The sequence below is a fragment of the Ambystoma mexicanum genome, chromosome 9 (assembly GCF_040938575.1).
Source record: "Ambystoma mexicanum isolate Mex_15411 chromosome 9, UKY_AmexF1_1, whole genome shotgun sequence".
Taxonomy (NCBI): Eukaryota; Metazoa; Chordata; class Amphibia; order Caudata; family Ambystomatidae; genus Ambystoma; species Ambystoma mexicanum.
Window position 1 is genome coordinate 298,668,126 of NC_090931.1, and position 24,636 is coordinate 298,692,761.

A 24,636-nucleotide genomic window follows, 5' to 3' on the forward strand; every position below is an offset into this window, starting at 1 on the left:
GCAACTCAAGGAAGGGAGTGTTTGGGCAGAAGCCAAGGTACAGTGAGATGGCTGAATAAAATACCATAATATGTGGTTTTCAATGGTGTGACTCATAAAACGAAACTGGTGTACAGTCAAGAAAAGATAAGATAGAGAAATTAACCAATAGAAAACCAGACAGCTTATTTATGTCTTGAACACAGTGTGCTAAAGAGGTCTGAAGAAATGCGTTGCACTCAGAGCTGCTTTTTCTGGTTTAAGGTTGCAACATATATCTCATGTTCAGTGAAATTTGGGAAACTACCTAGTCTTGCTAATTTGCATAGAAAGCCGTGTGTTTCAGGAAGTGTTTATGTCCAATGGGAAACAAGGGATGTTTTGACCTTTAAGTAAAATGGACAATTAGAACTTGTTAACATGTAAGGTTCATATTAGCATACATGATTGTGCAATTTGTTGTCATTATATAAAACCCATGATGTATGTATTACAAGGTTTATATTTCCTTTTCCAATGGTAAGGAGCAGTGATTAAACAAATTCACTCCCAGCCAGCTACCCCATATGTCTCTTCTTTGCACAAGAGTATGTTTATTTTCGGAGATGGCTGAGTGTGCAGAATTATGGCTAAGAATGTATCTTTTAACATTTCTTTAGATAGGGAAATCCCACCTTGGCTTAGGGCAAGTTAGGCCTTCATCTGGCTTGACATTTAAGTTAAATAAAGAGAGTTTGTTTGAATTTTGAAATTGTTATCTGTGTCTTGCTTCATGATGCAGTCACACTACGAAACCATTCAAACTTCAATGGCTTCCCATCGCCTCTGTCTAAAAGATGACAAGTCTGAACTTCTTCTTGTTGGAACCCAGGGCCGCAAATTTGCCAAATTTGACCCCGGGTGCAAAGCATTCCCTATCAATGGCCACACCATACCTTTCTCTCCAGCGGTAAAAACTTTGGGCATTCACCTTGATGCTACCTTCAGCATGTCTCTCCAGATCAACCACATCACCTCCACTGCAATCTATGCCACCAACCTAATCAATGCTAGCAAACTGTCCTTCTCCACGCAACAAACTCCTATGTGACACCACTGAAAAGAATCTCAACAAGCTTCAGATCATTCAGAACAATGCTGTCCACAGTCTCCTAAAACTTGGCAGGCACAGCCACGTCTCAGATGTCAAAAGAAAAGTCCATAGGCTCCCCGTCAGAGAAAGGAACACATTCTAAATCCTCTTCATCATCCACCGCTGCCTTGCAAATGCTTCTCCATCCTACCTCTCACAGAGACTTACCAAACATTGAGGCTCCAGACTATTTTGATCCTCTTACAGCCACTGCCTCACCGTTCCTAGGTTCAAACGCAACAGAGCCAGAGGCTCTACCTACCCTGTGAGAGCAGTTATGCTTTGAAATTCTCTCCCACTCTTAATTGACTGCTAATCCCTCTTTCTTGCCTTACATCCTTCTGCGCTCCTTTGTCACTAGCATCTAGAGGCCTACAGGCCTTGTGCACTGCTGTAAATGCAAATATAAAATAAATAAACATGCATCACAACAATGCAATTTATCAACATACACTGATTGAAAACGCAGCACCTGCTCAACCCGTATCATTCATCCCTTGACGAAATGTGGCAACAAGAGTGCTCACCTGTTTCTCTCCCTACCCGGGAATGTTTGCTTGGGACAAAATTAACATCATTCTTATCCACCAACACAGACAGAACCAATACAGATGGTCACATTCTGTTGCCTTTACTACCATACCATAAAAGCTTGTATATTGACGATCACAGCAAGGTTGTAAAATGCCATCAGCTAGTTCAGACCCAACCAGAGGGAATCCTTCTGGGGCCAAAGCAAAGATACAGCCCAGCATGTCAGTCCCCTCAATGCCGCTCAGCGGAGCAAGGATCTCCTTCACGATGCTATGCGTGATGCACAAAGATCTCCTTACCAATGCGATGCGTCCCCTCTACAAACCCAATCATAAACTGAGATCTACTGCAGCGGGCAATGCCACTGCATCTCTTTAACAAGAACTAGTCCAGAAGAATCCAGGTCATGGAATAATCTAAGCCAGTCACTGAAACAACAGCACCAAGATGACTACAAAAAGAAATGATGCATGGATATGACAACCATGCTCTTAAAGCCAGCATTCACAGTTTAGAATTTCCCACACTGACTATTTCCAGGAATGAAAATCATCTATTATCTGCCCCCTATGATTATGTATGCATTTCACAAGTCAGTATGTACACTGCAATTATGCATGTCTCATGTAAAGGGTTGCAACAGTGCCCTGATGCCCCAGGGTTTTGGCGCTTTGCAAATATAAATAAATAAATAAAAATAGAAAATCCCTCTTTCTTGCCTTACATCCTTCTGCGCTCCTTTGCCACTAGCGCCTAGATGCTTATGGGCTTTGTGCACAGCTATAAATGCAAAAGTAAAATAAATAAACATGCATCACAACAATGCAATTTATTAACATACATTGATTGAAAACGCAGCATCCACTCAACCCGTATCATTCATCCGTTGACGAAATGTTGCAATAAGAGTGCTCACCTGTTTCTCTGCCTATCCAAAATCAACCTCATGCTTATACACCAACACATGTTTTTTACTTTTAGTTTTGGCTTTCCGGTCACATTGTAAGCACTGCCTTTAGGCCGAAACTATTGGAATGGAGTGAAGATAGAAGAGGGATGAGATTTGAAAATAGACCTGCAACCTGTGGGTGTTGTTCAGCATTTTACTCACCCATTGATTGCCTGTAGCCAGGATTGTCCCTATGGCCATTCCCACTCATTACTTGCACTTCCCTGCTAAAAAGATACCCCAAATTATCCCTTTGACATTGTTTTGGGCTTTTAGGTGCATGCCACTGTTATTCCTGAGCAGTGTTTTGAAAGTTAACGGCTGAATTGCAACTGTAAACCAGCTCCTGGTGTAACATAGTATCTAAACCAAGCATTCCTTGACCCGCACGATTTTTAAGTGTGTGTGTCAGTCCATCGTTTCTTTTTCACTGAATTTCTACCTCTTGTTTAGGGATTTGACAGTGACTACCATAATATGGCAAGGGACTAACACAATTTGCCAGTAGGCACCATGTGGCAGTGCCTGGAAAATGCCTCTCGCATGCCCACACAAAACCCCAAACTGCTTACTTTGCCAATTAATTGTGTGTCTCCCACCCTTACCGTTTGGCATGCAAGTGCCCAATGAGCATGGAGTGGGACATAAACACACTAGAAATATTAAATACATTAATATACAGTTGCCATTTTCTTCAGTATATAGGCTATGTTGGCTGGAACTCCTTCATTTATGCAAAACACAACAAATACCCAAATTATGGAGCTATTTAGTTAGATAAGAGTTGGAAAGGTCTATATAAGTAATATATTACACAAATAGTGGTTGGGCAGGTTGAAAAGGAAATTAAAGAAGAGGGTGAGGGAAGAGGCTGGTTGGCTGAACACAATATAATACCCCCCATCAACAAGCTGGCGTTGGCCATCTATGCACACCTCTGTGGAAGAAATAGGCTGTTAATAGTGGGAGATGAAGAGTTTAACCTGCTGGACTTGAACCGTAGTTTGAATGATTAAAATAATGGTTTGAATCAGTTACAATGGGTCAACCACCCCTAGAGCTGACTCCTTAGTGCATCGACCGAGCCTTGAAATGCTCAATTTGCCTCATTTCTCATTTTGATCTATTTAACCCAATTCAAGCCAAGGTCACCTATTACTCTTGTGAGGAATTCGACCATTGCATGGTGGGCGTGCGCTCGCCTGGGCTTTTTGAATTTTTTATTAAATGGCATGATGGTAGACCAACCTCAGGAAAATGTGTGGGGCTAATCCAGATGCATTTTCCTATGCTCACGCCATGGCAAAAGCATTGACCCGTATACTCTGGCTTGGACACAGCCTACAGGCGCAGTCTGCCCCTGTCATATTTATGTGAAATAGCACCTTGAAGAGTTCTTTATGCACAGAATGGGATTACCATGATAAATGACTCCAGACTCAAATAACCGGACAGACCCAAAGAATAAGTACTAATTTATTGTCACCTCAAAATAAAGTAGGTCAATCTAGCAAACCACAGGCAGTAGTCTGCACACTCACATACAATTTGAATTACACAAAGGCTTTATACCTCAATATGCGTCAGCTATGACGCCATCCTACGTGGCAAACTTAAAACCTATTTAAGGGAGGGGCTGGTTAAGTTAACATATGGTATGTGTAAGTGTTAATAACTTCATTAGCTGCCCCTTATCTAATAGGCATCCCTTAAACTACCTCTAAATACTTTTAAAACTGATTATAACAGAATACAGTAGCAGATTATCCTGTGCAACTTTGTATAGCAGGTTGCTTCATGGACCCATATGATTGGTTGGCATTCTCTCCCAACCTTGGACTTTCGGCTCGTTAGCAGCACATATTTATTTATTTATTCACATTTGTGAAGCGTGCTTGTAGCCCGGAGCCACCGAGGCGCTGTTACAAAAATGTGTAAGAAGTTTTGATTCAAATGTTAATGGGCGACCAGAGTTCTCTTAGTTACAGAAACAGACTCAATGAAGTACATGAATGATCAGCGTTACAAGCATACGGAAGATAACAGTAAGGCAGTTATACAGGGAGGTGTATATATATATTTTCCTTTCAGACAAAGAGCTTGGTTTTAATGGCTTTGCAGAATGCTTGGTGGGAATCGATCAATCTTAGATGAGTAGGGAGTGCGTTCCAATGGGTAGCGGCCAGTGTAGGAAAACTGAAACCCCCCGCACGGGCTTTCCTTGTTTTTGGTGTGAGAATCATGTTCGAGTAGGCCATCCTCAAAGGTCTTGTGGCTGTGTGCTTGGTGATTCTCTGGGACAAGTACGGGGGTGCGAGCTCATGGAGGCATTTGTGAGTGAGGGTAAGAGTTTTGAAGACGATTCTCTCTTTAACATAAGCAACAACAAAAAAAACAGGTGCAGAGAACAATGTCAGACTACTACCCACTTGCTCCAATTAGTTCATCATCTCTCATCGGTCAGGTCATTAACCAAAGTTTCTCCTTTGTTTTTGACCTTGAAGCCTGTTCTTTGCTCTGGGATCTTTGAGGGAGTGTGGGTACACCCATATTTTCATTCAAAGCTTAATGAATGGCCCTTGTTTCCACCCTCTGAGTCACGTCTGAGGAGACCACAAATGTGTCCATGTCCACCTCTTATTTACAGCTATTTGATTTAATTATTGTACTAGGTGCTATTAATGCTCTTTTCCTCTGGAGTCTTGATCACTCCATCACACATAAGATTTCTGCATTTTTAATTATACAATACTTGGAACTTGTGGATGTTTTCTTCTTAGCTTTACCTAAGAGAAATATGTGTCATGTCCATGGCTTAAGCTCTTGACACCCTTTGTGCCTTACAATTATTCCTTAATCGACATCCTTGATCCCAAGCCAAGAGGCTGCTCTCTATCCTTCGCAGAAAGCTGTTTTCCAGCGTCTCCTGTCTCTGCAGCCGTTGGTCTGTTTCTGAGGTAGCTCGGTTAGATTCAATATGAGTCCGACCGACGTCCATCTTTTTTGCCATGTCTGCTTTAGTCACATTATAGGTTATATTGCAGCAAGCTTCTAAATGTATTTGCTACATTGCGTACTCGCATATATACATTTTCTTCGCCTCTTTTCGCTAGTTTCTTTGATACTCATGAGTTTTAAGACTTGATTACGTTTCTCTTGCTGCTTCAGTTACATCTTTTATTCTTTTGAATATTCACAGAACGTTTCAGTGCGTCCGTTTGTCTTTACTTCAAGATGTTACTCTGCAGCTGTTCGATTTTCTTTACAGTTCTTCAATGTTCAATCCGGTATGTTGACATCCGTCTACTCCCTCAGTTCGAGGGTATATTCGATATGGTTTTCTTAGTCCATAACTTCTCTTGTGGACTCGATGTGGCATGGGGACAATGGTTTGTGTCACACATATGTAGGGGAGCAGCCCACTGCCTCTGCAGGAAGTCCCGCTCCACTGCTACATGTATGCTGAAAGTCTGAAATAATGCCAAGTTTGACACCAGCAGTTGTGACTATTCTGCGTCAAGTCTTCAAGAAAAGGTATCCACTAAGAAAACCTTATCAGATGTATCCCCAAAGAGATGACAATCTCTAGGAGGAGATCCCTGAAGGAATATGAAAAAGAGAGAAAGAGAAGTTGGTGACGTCACAAGAAACAAGCGTGATGCACTGAGAAAACTGGCTGATGAAGAGAATATATGGACCTTATAGAAACTGATGACGAAGTGAAGAATCAAGTAAACTTTCATGTGCGAAACAAAGATTGCACTTGTAAAAAGTACTGTAGAAATGCAAGCCATTTAATAGTTGAACAGATGCAGTAACGCAAGTAGATTAAGTGATCATAGAAGTTGGCTATACCTAGCAAACAGACTGCAGGCGAAGCCGCTATTATATAGAATCTGGACATCAGTGTCACAATTTTAGTACGTTCAACCTATGAAGAGAAGGGCTGAAGACTGTGTAGGAGCAAAGAAGTAGCTGGGAGCATGGAAAGAACGGGAATGGCTGTCTGGCCTGGTGTCAAGACTGAAGGCAGCCAAGAAATGGTTACCTATCCTCAAAGAACAGTGAATGTGAGAAGCTGAATTATCCCTCGTTAAGGTGCAAAGAAAGAACACTATGAGTGACAACTTTATTAATTCAAGACAATTAAATGCTATAAAATGGGAAGAATTGCGGTTTCCTGTTATGTGAGCTAAGGATGGGAATAGAGTTGGGCACACAGTCCAGAATTTTGGTAAGAATGTGCTCACTCTCCCTTATATTCCCAGAGACGAGAATACATTGCAAGACCAAGTTGAAAGACAGTCTGCATGGCAGAGGGCATGGGTGAAGAGAGATGATGGGCTAATTGGGTGGGGAGGTACAGTCAAGTCCACCTCCTGGCACCTGGGTCTGAGCTCACATGCTGCTAAGTGAATCTAATGTTCCAGAAGGGCACGAGCATGCCAACCAATTGTAGAGGGCATATAACGAAGGGCCTTATAGTTTGAGAGCCAATGGAGTACCATGTTTCTAATAACTAATGAAGATGACTTGCACTAGGGATGCGCATGAGTTGTCCACCTGACTGTAGTGACCCAACCACAACCCAACCCCTTATAGAAAGTATATTTAGGTGTTCCCCTTGAGCCAACCACAATACCCCGTAGGTTTTTCTTATTTGCCACGTAGTATGACATCACGTATGATGAGTTTTTGCTATATAAGTACTGTTTTTTATGAAATGTTATGAGAGAAAATGCTGTGCGACGTCCATTGTTGTCCGTTGTAACTCCCTGTATTAGATAATTGATATTAAAACAGTAAACAAACTTTGCCGTCTTCCTGAGTTGGTCTGATTATTGGAGTACAGAGTTATTCTGTTTCCCATCCATCTGCATGACACTCTACCTAAATTAAGGCCCTGGTGGTCAGATACGACTCTTGCACTGTCGTTCCAACATAACGGAGGTGAGGGGGGCAGAGCTTAACAATTACTTATTTATCGGCTCCTCTAAATTTAGTTGGATTGTGACAGAAAGGAGTGCACACTGTAATCTCCAGGAAAGGAGAGGACCAACCTTCCCCCTCCCATGGTCAGCCTGATTAACTTACAAAGGCTCCATGGAACCACCCTGCTCTTTTGTTTGGCCCTGCAGCGGGTGGCAGCTATTAACATACCAATAGAGGGTACTTCAAACAGGGCCACATGGGGCCTGGTAGTAGAGGTTAACAAAGGAGACAGGAAACCCAACAACCTTCCATATATAACTGTTTTAATCTGAAGCCTGCTCCCGCCCTGAGAATCAATGACAAGTGAACCATCATGTCAGTGTCTGTCGTTTACAGTAGGCCACCTTGCAAAGAGAGTCTGGTCTCACTGCAGTTTCAAGGGAGACCTGCTGCTTTAACATGAACCACACAGTGTGAACCATTAACCAGAGAGACTGTTTGAAAACAACAGACAGGAAGATGGGTCGGACTTAGTGTCCAAAGGGAGTGAGCCAAGAGTCCTTCTGTTGAAAGAAGGATTATGCATTTTAGTTCTGGAGCACCCCTTGTTCCTATTGTAATCCTTTAACCTTTCCTGTTGCAAAGCACTCTGGTTATGACCTCAAGCATACAGGAGATTATTGGTAGGGACCCCGGGATTGGTTCATTAAGGCAGGCTTACACTACACCAATCACTGTGGCCCTCTTGGCTTTAAAAGAGGGCCGAACCCCTCTTTGGCAGATCCTCTGAAGGCTTCACCAGAAGTAGAAAGAAGAACTCATCGTTGTATCCTGGCTGAAGGTGCAGTCTGCCTTACGTCTTCCTCCATTGAAGGAAGGCCAGAAAATCTAAAGCGGAAGTCAAGATCCATTCCCTAAACTTCTCCCAGGGAACAGAGGGAGAAGCAGAACTCAGAGGACCTTCCAGCTGCTCCAGAACCGGTACCCAGCCAGCACACAGCTTGCCCGACTCGGCATGGCAGCAAGCTTCCTGGATAGGAAGTGCCAGAAGATCTCTGAACCCAACCCCAAATACAAGGCAGCTGCCTGCAACACACTCCACAGCTGTGGCCCGTCCGCCTTAAAGGAAAACACAAGCCCATTAAAGAAGCTGGGAGAAGTGCCTTGACAAGCATCTACTGACGTCTGCCTTATAGGACATTTTCGAGCCAGTCGAGCTCCTCGATCCACAACCGACCGCAACGCTGGTCATCGTCAAGCCGCTGCCACTTAAAGACATCTGAGATGTCTCGACCAGTGCTTGAGAAGTACTGATCAGCACAGAGAAAATGATTCCTGACCACTAGCCGCCGTGTAGACCAGCCTTTAGCGATTTATCCAGCTTCGCTTGCCAAACCGTCTTGGTCACAACTTTGAATAAGGTTTTATTGACATCTCTATGAAGGCCTAATAGCAGAATCCATGAAAAATAAAACAAATTACAATGTAATAAAATCAAAATAAATGGAGCGAAGGCTGTGAAGAGTGCGAGCCAAAGGGACTCTTACCCTTTCGAGCAACACGATTTGAGATTTTAATATTTTGAGTCATTTTGCATTTTAGGTCCAAATGGTTCGAATAATTCGAGCCGAGCCCTCATTGTTTGATAAGTTTAAATGTGATTTGAGCAGGTTAACCCATCCCTGGTTAATCGCTGCATGGTTTGATTCACTCTCATCACGCCCCGTCCAACATTATAAAAATGCCCATGTTTGTACTGTGGGCATGCCCAAAGGGCCCCACTTCGAATGCCCCTAGAGTGATTAGATTAACTCAGCCAATGCCCTCAATGTAGTGCCTCATTGATGGTGGTCCTGGACTGGAACACTCACTTTATATATGTCAAATGCTATTTCCTACTTAAAAATTTCCAATCGCCTTACTAATTCTCCCTTTCTTACTTGATACCAAAGGCCTAATATATCCAACAGTTTGAAAAACATAAGTGTGCAACATTTCAATAAAAAGCCCTTTCTTTGGTGGAGCAGACGCGCCTCGAGATCACATGTCTCAGCCAGGACCTGGCCCAAACGATGACATATGCCTTTCGCTGCAGATTTCGATTACAGCTCGAAGATGAGAAATATGCTTCTGAGGTTCTCTGAAACGTGGGGTATTGATCGACACTGGCAGTGGCAGATGAGACCCCGAGGATCTGTGGCCTGTCTCATCAAAGGGTAGCGCCTACCAGGCGGCAGAGCGGCGGCAGCACGCAGAGTGGTCACTACCCGGGCGCCATCCTCGATCTAAGGTTCTCCAATATGTTGGGAATAAAACCTGCCGACCAGTTATGCACGATATTTGTGTTAGTGGCTGGAAAAAAGAACATTTAGGCAGATACACTGTAGATTAAGACATCTGTTACAGACTGCCACACCATCCTCGCTATGCAAACTATTAGAAATACAGATAATGGAATAATCGGAGTGCACTGCGCAATTACCCCGCATACCCTGTCTCCCAAAAGGAAACTGTGTGCTGTGGGAGTGTTAGGCTGGGAGCTTAAGTATCGCAGATCCCTGTCCTCCATACACTTCCGAGTGTCGCATGCGCACTCGACATCCGGGCGGCCACGAGCGTGGAAGGTCGCGGCCTGCTGACATTATCTATCAAAGCTGGGGTGGCAGTGGTCGAAGTGTACGAAAAGAAGTAGTGGAACTATGTTCCCTGCTGGCCTGCGTCCACTCCCACAAAACCCATCACCCTCCCCCTGACGCACACAATACAAACCCCCAAACACATGAGCCTGCGCTTTAAGCAGAGCACTGAAAGTGCAAGTTTCAACTTCTTCCTACCCATTTATTTTAAAACGAAACCATTCTGGAAAGGTTTCTTTTTAAAATAAAAGTATGGGAGCAGTAAAATGTAATTTAAAAAAGGAGAGGAGCACCGCTCCGACCGCTGTGGGGTGGACTGTTTATATGGCGTAGTGCCCTATAAAAGGGGCATTATTTGAATCAGGGTGAACTTGGTTGTCCTATAGTTAGGGTGCTACACTGCAATCACTCCAAAACATGGTTAGAATTGAATAATATCGCAGGGCCCCGTGCTCTCATATTTGACACTAATAGCTGGCCCGAGGGATAGCTCTGGGGCAACGTGCTGACGTCAACGTGGTAACAGGATGATGCTATGTAACATGGGTTTGACCAACAGTCTAGTGCTTAGAAGCTTGAGGAATCCAGCAAAAGGCACTATACAAATCACCAACAATATCAGTAATCATTTTAATGATGCCTAGTTTTCACTAGTAGTTGTAATGTTGACAAAGACAGTATATTTTCAAAATATTGTTTTGTATTGGTCCTTTATTTAGCACCCCTTCCCCCTTTGTGGTTGGAACACCCTTAGGTTCGAAGTCCATGTGTGGGTTATGCTAAGAGTTCATTTTAAGGTGCTTGAGTGCATTTTGCCAGGTTAGGACTTAGGAAGGCTGCATAGGCTCTAGTAAGCAGCCCAGAGGTCAGGCAAGTGGGCGGGTGCTGTTGGTGGTTTAGCATAGAGTGCCAGTGCCGCAGATTCTATGTGTGCCCAGCTAGTCCAAGCATTTTTGTAGGTTGTTGCTGTATACTAATGGCAGAAGTGTTCAGGTACGTCTGGGGTTTCAGTGTGGAAAGCTATGCAAGCTGCTAGACCAGAATTGCATAGCCATAGCTGCATTCTAAACGGCATGGATGGGTGGCTGTGCCTGCGGGCTGTGTCCACAGACGTGGTGCAAGTTACACATAAACTCGGATGGAGTTCATCTTTGATGTTGTTTTTCTAGGTCCAACGTGATTGGCTGGTCTCGCCAGATGTGGTCTCCCTAGATGAAGAGCATGAGCAGTGGGTGATTTGCCCGCAAAGGTCGGTGGAGTGATGTATGATCATCTGCAGGAGACTGGGCCGAATATATCACTGTGTGCCGCTGCAAACGCTGCCGGCATCCGGGGAGTTTTTTTCGGCGGATAGGTGTGCTGTCGGGTTTGGCCTAGTGTTTCTGTACGCATATCGATAGTTTAGAATGCAAGAAGCTTTCAGGAGGAGGAAGGGACTAGTCAGATTTTGAGGGCCTTTCTGAATGCCCGGTGATTTGTTTTTTTTCCCCTTTGATGCACATTACACACATGTTCCTTTGATTGCATTCTAAATGTTCCATAAACACTTTGATAATGTCATCAAAGAACAAGTAAACATATGTTCCATAAAAGAACTTGCACTTCTTCAGCACGTGTTATTAGAACACCAACAGAAAAATCGAAAAATCAAGATACAATTCTTGAAAGCAGTGATGCTTGAACTGTATTAATGTAATCATGCATATATATATATATATATATAGGGAAATAATCCTCGCATTAATCATCCAAGTATAAACATGAAGTGAGGAAGACATTATAGCTGTCATTAGTATGAGGGGGAGATGGAGTAATGTAGTCACTAGGATCCTATGGTCAAATGGTACCAATCTATACTGAGCCCACTCTATTCATCTCACTGGCTGTTTCTCGATGGCATACAACTATGCAATGCGCATGTACCTCTCAGTAGTTTTCACACCCAGGGTAACTATACAGCTCCTCATGCTTATCATGTGGGCGTTCGCACCCACGCCCATGTCTCCACGACCTGGTGTTGTCCTTAGCACTGGGAATCTTGAAGTTACTTAACCGCAGAGACAGGGTCGTTCCTCCTTGCATTCCGAAGCTTGAGTTGGTCAAACTGAAGATGAACATGGTTAATCACACCCTCATGAGTGTTCTACAGATAAAACGGCTGTTATTAACTCATTCGGGAATGCTATCATATGAGGACTATTTCAGATTGAGAGCCAAATGAGATTACACTGTGAAGCATCCGCTTCCTGCTCTAAGATGTCAATTAACACGGTGTGCTGTATCCCCAGAAATACACCCTCTATCACGGCGCGTGTGTATAATTATTGCCTATGCACTAAAGCGGAGAAAATCATGGTGTGCAAGTAATAATGCATAGTCAGCGAACACCTCTGCCCCACTAGGGAATACATGGAGGAAGGGCAGCGCCAGACTGTAGCAGTTACACTCATTTTTCTACGGAAAATGCAAGGTGAACTCAAGGTGTCCCTCCAGCACAGTTCCATGTATGCAAGGCTTGCAAAGATGTTTGCTACTTCGTTAAGTTTCTGGAAACGTCTAGCTCTATGGGCGATTTGCTTAGAGCTTCCAGGCAAGCTGAAGCTGATGCATTATAGCTTTACTTGGTTAACTATAGTTTCTGACTGGGCCTGCATTGATTGGTGGCTTGCAGTTCCCTTGACATCCAAGTAGAGCTTCAGCAGTGCCTCCCTTCAGCATTTACAATGTAACTGTAGCTTTGGATGAAAAGGTAAACACGGAGCGATGTGTTTGCATCATTATTTATTATAAATGGTGTAATTAATAAGCATGCAATTTACGGAATAATGTTTGTCTTTTGTTTTAAGGGATAATGGCAGTACATTCTCACAGCAGCCAAGTGAAACAGACAGGTCACACTAGGGTCAGTGCTGAATGCAAATGTGAACTGGTGGGCAAACATATCCCATACGTCCTTAGCTGCTTCTGTGTGTATGGAAGGGCATGCAAGTGTTACCAAATGCGTGTAATGCACTCCCGCTTAGCAAAAGCTAATGTTACTTACTAATGGCACTGACAAGCTCCCTTGCCCAGACAGCAAGATGACAACTTGACCTGCTTCAATGACGGTTCTTTCATACTTTTAAGGGTTTTCAGTTCAAGAAGCACCCTTAGATCAGATGCAATGTTTCCTGGTTCGAGGCGGGCGTGACTGGTGACTTCTCCATAGTGTTCTCACCTTTCCACAATAATAAGAGTGCTCTCACGTGTTGAACTGGTTGAAGCTTTTCTTTCTTATCGTTAAGGTCCTGAGGTAATTCTTGCGGTGGCAGGGACATTCCTCTACACAATGGATAGGTCTCTGAGGAGACAACACTGAGAATGGTCATGGCCAATGCTGTTTTGCCAACAAGAGCCTTCCTGAATCTGAAGCTGTCAACCGCCTTGGACAAGAAGTGTCATCTCCGGTTACCCCCCTTGACGTTCGACTCATTAGGAGCCGCTTCAGGATTGGTGGGACTGCTGTTTGCTCTGTGCAAAGAGCTACACTGCAGAGCACCCCTTCACACGTAGTTTGGGATCCTGGCGTCTCCTTGTAGTGTCTGTGAAGATCTTCTCTGACCCCAGCTTTTGCCTAATTAAGGATACTCCCACACTGATCTCTGTTCATGTGGCAAAGAAAGCACTGTTTTATTTACACTGTCCATCGAGAGAATATATGGTACTAGATAGTGCCTAGAAGCTATACATTTGCTTCACAGCCCTCCCTGTTAATTAAGAACTGGAAAACACATCATTTGGATTGAGAACTGTGTGTGTGATGTGATATGTCATTTACAACGCACCTGTACACAAGTGTTTCTTGGCGCAACAAGACAGCGGAGAGACGACAGAGGGAAGACAAGACAAGCGATCTTACTAGACGTAAAGTGCAGGGGGGAGGGAGGATGGGGAGTGCCAGGGAGAGGGAAGGGGGAAAGTGCAGGCAGGGCAGCAATGCTCTGAGTAAGTGCAGCCAGGGCAGTGTGGATCTGGGTAAGTGCAAGGAGGTAGGGCACTGTGGGTAGCAGTTACTGCCCCTAAGTGGACGGTAGGCCCGGAGGCAGTGCAGGGAAGACTGATAATTGAGGAACTTGGTACCCAGTAGACTTTGATGTGAGCCAAGCGACCAGTCAGCGAAGGAGACAGGTAGGTCAGCAGGGAAGAGAGAGAGAGAGAGAGATAAAGAGAGGGGGAGAGAGAGACAGAGACAGAGAGAGAGAAGGAGAGAGATAGATAGAGAGGGAGAGAGAGAGATAGAGAGAGAGAGAGAAAGCAGAGGTGAAAAGGAAGGTCTTGAGCTGCTTCTGGAACTTCAGGTGGTCCGGCTCAAGTTTAAGAGGCAAATAACAAGGGGGGTCCTGGGAGACTCTCTGCCAGACATTAGTCCTGGTTACAAGAGCCTTACCCAGAGTCTTTAGCTCACTATCTTTCACAGAGAAGAAATATCACAAACATATCAGTCTTTGTCCAGCCCTGGGGCAGTCCTGCACCGAAATGCTAAGCAATTCTCCTCTGAACAAGAGTACCAACAGCAACCCCAGACACGTGTTTCGGTCTGGTTGAACCTCATCAGTAGGGTGTAGCTGTGCCTCTCTAAGAATAGTGAGCAAGGGGTCCACGTCTGGATTCCCCTAGTAACTTAGAGTGAGACCCAAAGTTACCTGCAAATATGCAAATAACAAGGTGGATCCTGGGAGACTCTCTGCCAGACATTAGTCCTGGTTACAAGAGCCTTGCCCAGAGTCTTTAGCTCACTATCTTTCACAGAGAAGTTTAAGAGGGGCAGGGAAGCCATTCGAGAGGAAGGCACCTGCAGAGGAGAGAAATCTACCCCCTACTCTCTGGAGAAACATCTGACCCTCAGAGAGTTTGAGTTATCTGAGTGAAAGGCTCAGAAGGAAGGCTCAGAAGGAAGGTATTTTGGAAGAGAGAGTTGGATGTAGTGTGGGCCCAGGCCCCAGAAAATCTGGATGATGCAGAGGGTCTTAAACTTGATCCTTGCAACCACCGGGAGCCAGTGGAGATATTTCAGGGCTGGAGCGATACAATCTCTAGGCTTGAGGTCAAGGACAAGTCTTGCAGTCCTGTTCTGTATTAGTTGCAGAGGGCAGAGAGTAGAGGAGGGCAGATTGAGAAGGAGTATGTGGCAGTAGTCCAGCCTAGGGAGAACCAGGGCTTTGGAGACAGTGAGCTTCTGGGGGAAAGTGAGAAAAGGGAGAATACCTCTGAGGAGGTGCAGCTGGTAGTGGGCCTTCTTGGCAAGGTCCGTGATGAGGGGAGAGAGGGAGGGAGTGGAGTTGAAGATGACAACAAGGTTTTTGGCCTCACAGGAAGGCAAACAAAGAGGGCCCAAGTAGGGCAGCCAGAGAGAGAGAGAGAGAGAGAGACAGAGAGAGAGAGAGAGAGAGAGAGAGAGAGAGAGAGAGAGACATGGAAAGCGGGTGGAGGGGACCCAATGAGAAGGCTCTCCATCTTACTGCCATTAAGGCAGAGATCATTGGAGGGACACCAATCCTGAATCACAGATAGTCAGACATGAGCGAGAGAGAAGAGAAGGCTGAGGGGAGCTTGAAAGAGACCTGAGTGTCATCTGCATAACACTTAAAGTTAGAGCAGAAGGTAGAGATCAGGTGGGCTAAAGAGGGCAAGTAGACATTGAAGAGCCAGGGTGAGAGGATAGAGACTTGCGGAACACAACAGGTGGAGAGAGGGGTGGTGGAGAGAAAGGACCCAAATTGGACCTGGGAGGGTCGATCCAGGAGGAAGGAGGTCAACCACTCCAGGGCCTGATCCATGATGACCAGGCTTTCACAGTGTCATTTTATCAGGATGGCGTGATTGACTGTGTCAAATGCAGAGGAAAGGTCAAGCAGGAGGATGAGGATCGAAGGAAGGCTAGAGTCAAGATTAGTGAGCAGATCTTCACAGGTGTTCAAGAGAGCAGTTTCTGTGCCTCTGGCTGCTCTGAAGCCAAACTGATGGTCATGGAGATAAATAGGACAAAGGTAAACAGTGAGTCCGCGCCACATCAAGGAAAGTCCAACCAGTGCAGTTGTACTGTATTTATTAGGTATTCGAGACAGCCTCCCTTGAATCATTCACACGCCGACAGGCAGTCATTAATATTGACATTTGCAATTGCACTTTCAATTAAGAGTATTACATTGGACAAGTAATCCCTGCCTCAGAAGAAGGGCTATGCTCGAAACACGTGTCAGGCTGTCTCGAATTCCTAATAAATACAGTACTACTGCACTTGTTGGACTTTCCTTGATGTGGCGCGGACTCACTGTTTACCTTTGTCCTATTTAACTTCACTGTGGTGTGCTGGTCAAGGCACCCACAACTTAACAGTTGTCCGCTGCCGCAATCTACATACTCCAATCTCACAGCAATAGCGCTGGAATTCTCAGTGACCTTGCTTGACCATTCTCTTGATGTGGTCATGGAGATAACCAACAGATTCAGTATGGAGGGTAAGCTGGGAGATGGCCACCTTTTCCAAGAGTTTACCCAGAAAAGGAGTGATAGAGATCAGGCGATAGTTTGCCAGACAGGTAGGATCGGCAGAAGGCTTTTTAAGGAGGGGATGCACAAGGGAGTGCTTGAGGAGAGAGGGTAAGGATTCAGTGGCCACAAAGTGATTGCAGAAATCGGCCAATGCTGGAGTGAGGTTGTCAATGTGGTCCTTGATGGTTCTGGACGAGCAGGGAAGCACTTGTTTGGACAACACTTTCATAGACCGAACTTGTCTAGAAACATCATCAGGTATTGTCAGTGAGGGAGAGGTGGCCAGAGGGGGGACAAGAGTGGTAGAGGGAGAGGAAGAGGAAGAGAAGAGGAAGAGGAGAGAGAGGACAGGATGTCCTGAGATTTAGTGGTGAAGTGAGAAGCCAGAGCCATACAGAGGGCCTGGGAGGGAACAGGGGAGGCTGAAACTGCAGAAGGATTGGCCAGCTCTTTGCAGATTTGAAAGAGTTAGGCCTTGTTGTTAGAGGCTGCAGAGACACAGGCTTGAATGTGGACTCTCTTCTTGGACAGGACAGAGAGTCTGTAATGCCTTGGAGCAGGCAACAGGACAGTTTGTCAGAGGATGCACCTTAAGCCCTCCACTTCCTCTCAGCCACCCTGCATTTGCATTTCCGGGCAGCAAGCTCAGAGTCATACCAAGAGTTGCACTTGGAGGTAGGCTTCAGATGGATTCTCGTGACAAGGTTCAAGGACGTCCAGAGAGTTGGAGATATAAAGAGGAAGGTTAGAGAGGGCCGTGTCAAAGTGTGAGTCAGCCGCAGGCGTAGGAGGAGCAGAGAAAGTAGCGGCAAAGGAATCCACTGACACACTCTTTATGGGCCAAATGACCGAGAAGGTAGGTGGCAGTGCTGGGGTAGGCCTAGCCTGAGAGGCAGAGAGTTTCAGGTGAGAGGACCTTTGGAGAACCTTACAGACTTGTGTACAGCCTTTTGGCTGTCTGTGTGTAGCCAGTGGGATGTCTTTCCTTTTGTGAATTTTACTTTGGACAACAACTGTGGGTTGGGGATTGCCTACAAAGTTCTGCAAAGACCCTGAGTATGTGTCAGTGGATGCCAGAGTTTTCCACTGACCGTCACTGTGAAACCTTTGGACTGTGAGCCATAGCTCACTATGGAAGAATCCACAACCAAACAGACCTCCTTCAAAAATCCTTAGTCTTCAGTTTTAATAGAAACCTGTTGGAGTTTTACAACTGCCTGATATTTCAGGGAGAAGCCATTCACAGCCACTATTGCTTGTGTAGAAGGCAGGACTGAAATACTCTTGTATCAATCAATGACTTTATACCAGTTACAGTTGTACTATGTTTTATGTGTTTTGATTTTAAAATGTTTGCTAAAATATGTTGTGTCATATTTGTTCTGTGAATACATGTTTCTTTTTTTAATTTCTATAGTAACGGACTAAGACCATCATAATGCATTCAGATTACATTTATCTGATATGCTGTCACTTGAGCCAGCCCATCTTCTTTCTACACTCTGCAGCCTAAGCGTTCATCCTCGCTACCATAAGGTGAGCTAGGCATTGAGATCGACCTCTTCCCCACTATAAGATTAAGAGATGCACATGGTGCGGCATGAGGGAGCTCAAAGAAGACCACATTTGGGCATCCTCAAATCTCTATTGGCCTCACAGTCTAATTTCTGGTCTCACGGTTCCTAGCAGGCATACGTGGGTGGGCGACTATCTAAGAGGGTCGGTCCAGGTGAGCCTCATTTGATTGTTTGCTCGCTTAGAGGTTTTAGTATATCTACGTTGATAGTCCGCTTGTAAGAAGGCCTGAGAACCCCTACATTAATTGATGACAGTTCGAGTCACACATAATCAATAGGTTCCTAGTGGATTTCACTGAGTAAGGTACTCGTCCAGGGGATGTGATGGGGGCAACCTGCCAATCTCTCTGATAATTCAGCTGCAGGCAATTCTCGGGCATCTGAGCAGGCTATAACTTACGCCTTCAGCAAGAGTAAAGGAGATGGGAAAGGAGTGACCCCAAATCCAACACCCACCCTTTCGATCTACTTCATGCACCCGTGAACATAGCACCGTACTGGTTGGGCAACACGGCTCACAAAAATAACCCAAGCTGACACAAGCATTAAACTGAATTGATGGGGGAACCCTGTGACACCCCCAGCGCTTTAAGTGGGGTAAGAAATCGAGGGGGGGGCCCTCATTTGGGGGCGTTGCTTGGGGAGGGGCGTGGCCTAAAAAGTACGCAAATCGTAGGGCATACACACAAATATATATAAATGTTATATATTTGTGTGCGTACCTTACTGTGGTTTGTGTACTATGCAAGCCATCTTTTCTAAACATAGAAATAAACATATTTCTATGTTTAGAAAAGATGGCTTGCATAGTACACAAACCACAGTAAGGTACGCACACAAATATATAACATTTATATATATTTGGTGCATACCCTACGGTTTGCCTAGTTTTCAGGCCATCTTTTTTTAAACATTTCAGGTTTATAAAAGATGGCTTTGAAAGTACACAATTCAAGCCATCTTTTATAAAGCTTTGACTACGGACAAAATTGCAAACTGCAGGACAGAGTCCCTAATTGCGGGACAATCCCACGAAATCCTGGACAATTGGCCACCCTAGCAGGCACATGTGTTTTGGGGTTTGTATTGTGCGTGGGAGGGTGCGGGGGTGGCGGTGGGGTTTGTGGGGAGTGGTAATGACATCATATTTTGGGTGCACTAGCACCATGGAAGTGGTCTGAAGTGGAATTGATATATAGCTTGAAAAAAAAGTAGCATGAAGAAATTGCGTTGTTTTAAACTATTATTTTGGACATTTCCTTTGATCGGAGGTCACCTCCTAGCTCCGCCCCTCTAAACCCCGCCTCCTCAGACACTGCCCACCCCCAAAACTCCGCCTCCATCCCGGGCCTTGTGGGATCCCCCACCAGATTTTTTCCATTTCCACCACTGCGTACACGGCATGCTGTATTTTATTGTAAATCGAAATGTCATCTCTGGAGTAAGAAAAAACTGTAGACAGGAATAGCCTAAAAAGGCCATGTACATGGGTAAATAGCTCCTGGGTGAGTTCTATCTCCTCCTGATTTCGTGAACCGCAGGAACTCTATAAAAAACTAGCACAGACATGATAGCAATTGCAGGACCTTCCCAGCCCACGTGTCTGCGGCTGGGCGGGGTCCTGCTTTCTGGCGATGCCTTCCACGGGATGGGCTAGGCCACAGCTTCGCACATGGGAAGCCTCGGTGCCCCCCTCGCCTGGGGTCAGTGCCCACTGATGTTGCGTGTCACCCTGCCCGTCCCAAACCTGTCTCGGCAGAGGGTTCCCAGGCTACTGGCTGATAGCGGTGGGCGGAGGGCAGCGTGGGAGGGACGCGAGGTGAAGGGGAGAGGTGAGGCTCGTAGCCTGAGAAAGAGTGTGCACTCGCTGAGAAGGGCCGCAGTGCGTGGAGGCCGTTGGCGTGACACCTGAGTGCTCTGCAGGCCGGGCGAGGACGGCTGGCGAGGGGGAGTCTTGCTGGCGAGGGGGAGTCCTGCTGGAGACAGACATGTCATGATAAGCCAGATCATGTTATGATATATCGTATCTGTTATACAGCATCATCTATGACAAATAACACGGGTTGTATATTACAATACACTTTAAATCATATTTTGTGTCATCGTAGAATGACTTGCAGCAGCCTATGCGCAAATGTCATAGGCTGTCCCTGTAAGCAATAGGGCTCCATTGCGAGTATGGTTGTAATGGTAAAAAGGTGGTCTTTTAAATACCCTGGGCCTACTTACGAGCATGGCGGTGCGGGAATAAATTGGTGGTAATGGAATTGCCACCACTTTTCACGCCCCTTCATACTACGAGTATGGCCCTGGAGAGGGGGGTTTGCCTCCTCATGCTGAAGGTAAATCCTTCCGTTTTCCTATGAAAATTGGGGGGATTACAGCGGCAGTAATTCCGCCAGCGGTAATTCCACCTAAAATGCCCCATAGAGTGCAATGGGGATTAACTCCGCCACTTGTAATCCGGCAGTAATTCTGCTGGACCAAGTGGCCATAACGGTAATTCCACTGGGTGGTATTGCAGTGGATTTATCGCCGTAATATCTCCCAACTGGTAATGAGACCCCTTCTATTTTTGAAATACCACTTAATTATAAGTCACGATGACTTAGGCCTGATTATGAGTTTGGCCTCCAGTAATACCGCCGAAGTAACTACTGTTACTAAATGCATTAATTACTAGGTGATTGTAAAGCTCGGCCTGATTCCAGAGCATTCAGGCCTTTCCATTAATCCATGGCATTCCGTAATTATCACATGTTGTAATTACCACATGCGGTTATTCCCTCATGCGGGAATGCTTTTCTGTGGAGGTAATTACATCCAAACAAAAGCAAGTGGTAATAAGCGCTTCGGAAACAAAGCTTGACATTTGGCGGGGTGGTAAAATTCCTGGTTATGGTAATTACCTGATGCTTTCCGACTACCACCAAACTCGTACTCTATTTCTGTCATGGGGTGCATAGAAATTACTGCAAGTGGTTAATAATCCATACATACCCTATGCAGTACTTTCTATGTAACCTATGGCGCTAATATCCTAATGCTTTTGCAGCGTCTGCTTATTTGGCATATTAAAAAACGTGAGACATTTAAAATACAGCACGCTTTACCTTTGCCACCATACTCATACTGAGGCCTCAGAGTAGCCAACTATTCAGGACTTGGAGAGTGTGGCTCACTAAAGAAAGATAGGGCCTGATTCACAGACTGGCGCAATCCCTTACAAACACGCTCTGTGAATCAGGCCCATAGTATCTAGGCAACCCTGTCCTAACAGAGGTCAGAGGTGAAGCCTTCCGGATACTAGCCCCATGCTCTATGCCTGCATTAGGCCACCTCATCTTTCTGAGATACAGTCAGTAACTGAAGTGAGTGGGAACGGTCGGGAGCGGTGTTCCACTACTTTTTCTGTTTACCATTCCTCTACTTTTTATGACGTTATTCACCATTCTATATGGAGGATCTGTCCATTCATGGCCCTGTGCAAGTGTAAAGTTCTGATAGGCGCCTTAGTTACTAATCACTTAGACTATGGCAATGCCCCGGCCACAACACCTTGTCGCATGTGGCACCATGCTTCCGCCTACCCTTCTCCCCTCTCGAGACCACAGTTCCACTACTTTGTTCGGTACCCTTCTACCACTGGATACAGTGCCACATGGTAACCCTGAACACATATGAAAATGATGGTCAAGAGGTCAGGTGACATCCTAGGAGGCCGTGACCCACTGTTGCTGCCACACCCCACATCCGCTCCCCACAGTGTCGACACATTTGGGGTTAAACTACAGCTCGCACCTGCTCACTGGGGTTGATGGATGCTCTGGCTATTCTTACTTCATAATCAATCTCAGTCTGAGACAATTGGTGCTGGGGCTCAGAAATAAGCGCCAGGGCTGAGCCCTGGCAAACATCCCCACAAATTAAGCACCAAGTAGACCTGGAAGTTAACGAAGAAAGCTCTTTGAATCACTCCGTGGTCTTTATTAGCACTACAGCGGTAACGCTAACAGCGGGCAGTATTGACTGTTTTTTATAGGCCATTAGGTAGGAACCTCTTGCGGTATTTCAGGGAATGCTGCATATGGTAAATACTGCCTGTTTAAGAGTTTGGAATCCACAAAGGATTTTTTCACATTTTTCCGCCTGCCAAAAGGAGGAGGAAAAACGTTAAGGCCCTCCCCCCCCCACGGATATTGATAACTTTTATCGCTTGGCGCATTGTTTTCACGTGCGTGGCAGATGCATTCAGAGGGCAGAGGTATCTTCAAAGAGAGTGACAATGGGGGCATCTTCAGTTTCTTATAGAATGCAGAGCAGGGCCACTGCGGAACCCTCTGTGCAGTATCTTGGGTGGTGCACTAGTCACTTACATTGCCATATCCGAAACAGGCATATACATTTATTTTGTTTATTTTTGTTAAATCATTTTTATTTTTCTTGACATGACATACCAGTTGGTTTATAATCAATAATCATAGTCGGAAGTTACCAAAACATGCCAGTAAGTGCCAATGTCTCTTTCCCCAATCTTCGCCCACATCAGGATTTAGAGTGCACCCTCCCATTCTCATTCTTGTCTGCCTGGAAAAGTCTTTTGAAGCCATGTAGCCATGCATCTTGAGGGGTCCGTTACCTCAATTACCACGATCCCAAACACATACTGATTGTTTCTCTGATTCCTATTTTCTAAATCTGCTGCTTTCTAAGCAAGGTTGGAAGCTTCATTCCATATGCCTTCGAATCTCTTGGCTGTATCTGGTTGTGACCTCTTCTACTTCCACTAGGTCTGCAACCTGCAGCGCTCCAGATATGTTGGACTATAACTCCAATGATTCCTCCTCATTGGCCATTTGGTTAAGGCTGATGGGAGTTGTAGTCCAAAACATTTGGTCAGACAAATGTTACAGGCCCCTTCACTAAGTAATTCGGCTTCTTCCCCCATTCTGCAGAAAATCTGCAAAATTTTAACCAATTCCTGTATTGGCCAATGGCCCTTTTTGTAAAGCTGGATTCGTGAGTTGTTGCTAACCCTCGCCTTCTTCTCCTATCGTTGTCAAAGCAGAGGGCATTCATTGTGAGGGATCTGGTCTTGCCGGACTTTTCTCAATAGTGGGGGTGAGTTCTGCTCTTTCCTAGTACTGGCGGCAGGATAGAAGCTGCGTGAACCATGATTCCAGCATCACTGAACCCCCTTCCTTGTTTCCCTCTCTCTGTCATCTGCCTTAGCTGTACCCCAGTGGGTCCCTTTTGTTCTACTGAACTGGGACGTATTTCCAAAAGCTGAGATTGGTTTTTCATCTGGCAAGGGAAGCCATATTGCTATTTGTAGTCCCCTTGTCATCCTTGGTCCGTTGTGCTTGAGCACAGAGGTAACATGCTGTCGCTTCTAGTACATGTGTCTTATCTCCAATCTGTTCAAACTTTCCTCTACCCTTTAGCGTTCCCCCTATTTCTACCCCCTAGTGACTGAGAATCTCCGGGTCTGGCTTTGGGTTGTTTAGTGGGTGCACCGGTACCCCTTATTGGGCCTCATTACGACCCTGGCGCTAATGGGTTAACGGCGCCGTAAAAGGCTGCGGCGCCGTTAACCCATTAGCGCCTGTTTACGAGGTCCCTTTGCGGGATCCGACCTTAACGGCTGGTCTACACCAGCCGTTAAAGTAGGGACCCGCAAAGGGACCTTGGTGCTAAGTACGGTATCGCAATTTGCAGTACCGTACTTAGCGCCTTCCCCATTCCCATTGAGCCCTATGGGGCATAAATGGGAATGGGGAAGGGCCATGGAGGAAGGGGGAATTACCGCCACACCAACCTTGTAATGGGGTGGTAATTCCCCCTTTCTCCATGGCGGAGTCAGTAAGTTACCAGCATGGACCATGGTGCTAATAGCACCATGGTTTTCCGCCTGGGTCGTAATGAGACCCATTGGCCCTCATTACAAGTCAGGCGTTAAGGGTTTAACGGCGCCGTCGGCGCCGTTAACCCTTAACGCCTGATTGAGAGGTCCCGGGTTTTAACGCCTGCTTTTTGCAGGCGTTAAAACCCATGCCGCAAAGTGACCTTGGTGCTAAGTACGGTGCCGCAATTTGCGGCACCGTACTTAGCGCCTTTCCCCATTCCCATTATGCCCTATGGGGCAAAAATGGGAATGGGGAAGGGCAAATGGTGAATGGGGAATTACCACCCCACTCACCTTGGAATGGGTCGGTAATTCCGCCATCCACCATGGCGGAATCGTAACCTTAGCGGCATGGACCATGGTGCTAATAGCACCATGGTCCTCCACCAAGGTTGTAATGAGGGTCACTGTCTCCTTATTTTCTTTTGTGTACCCCTTTTGACTTTCTTTGCACTGTGAGC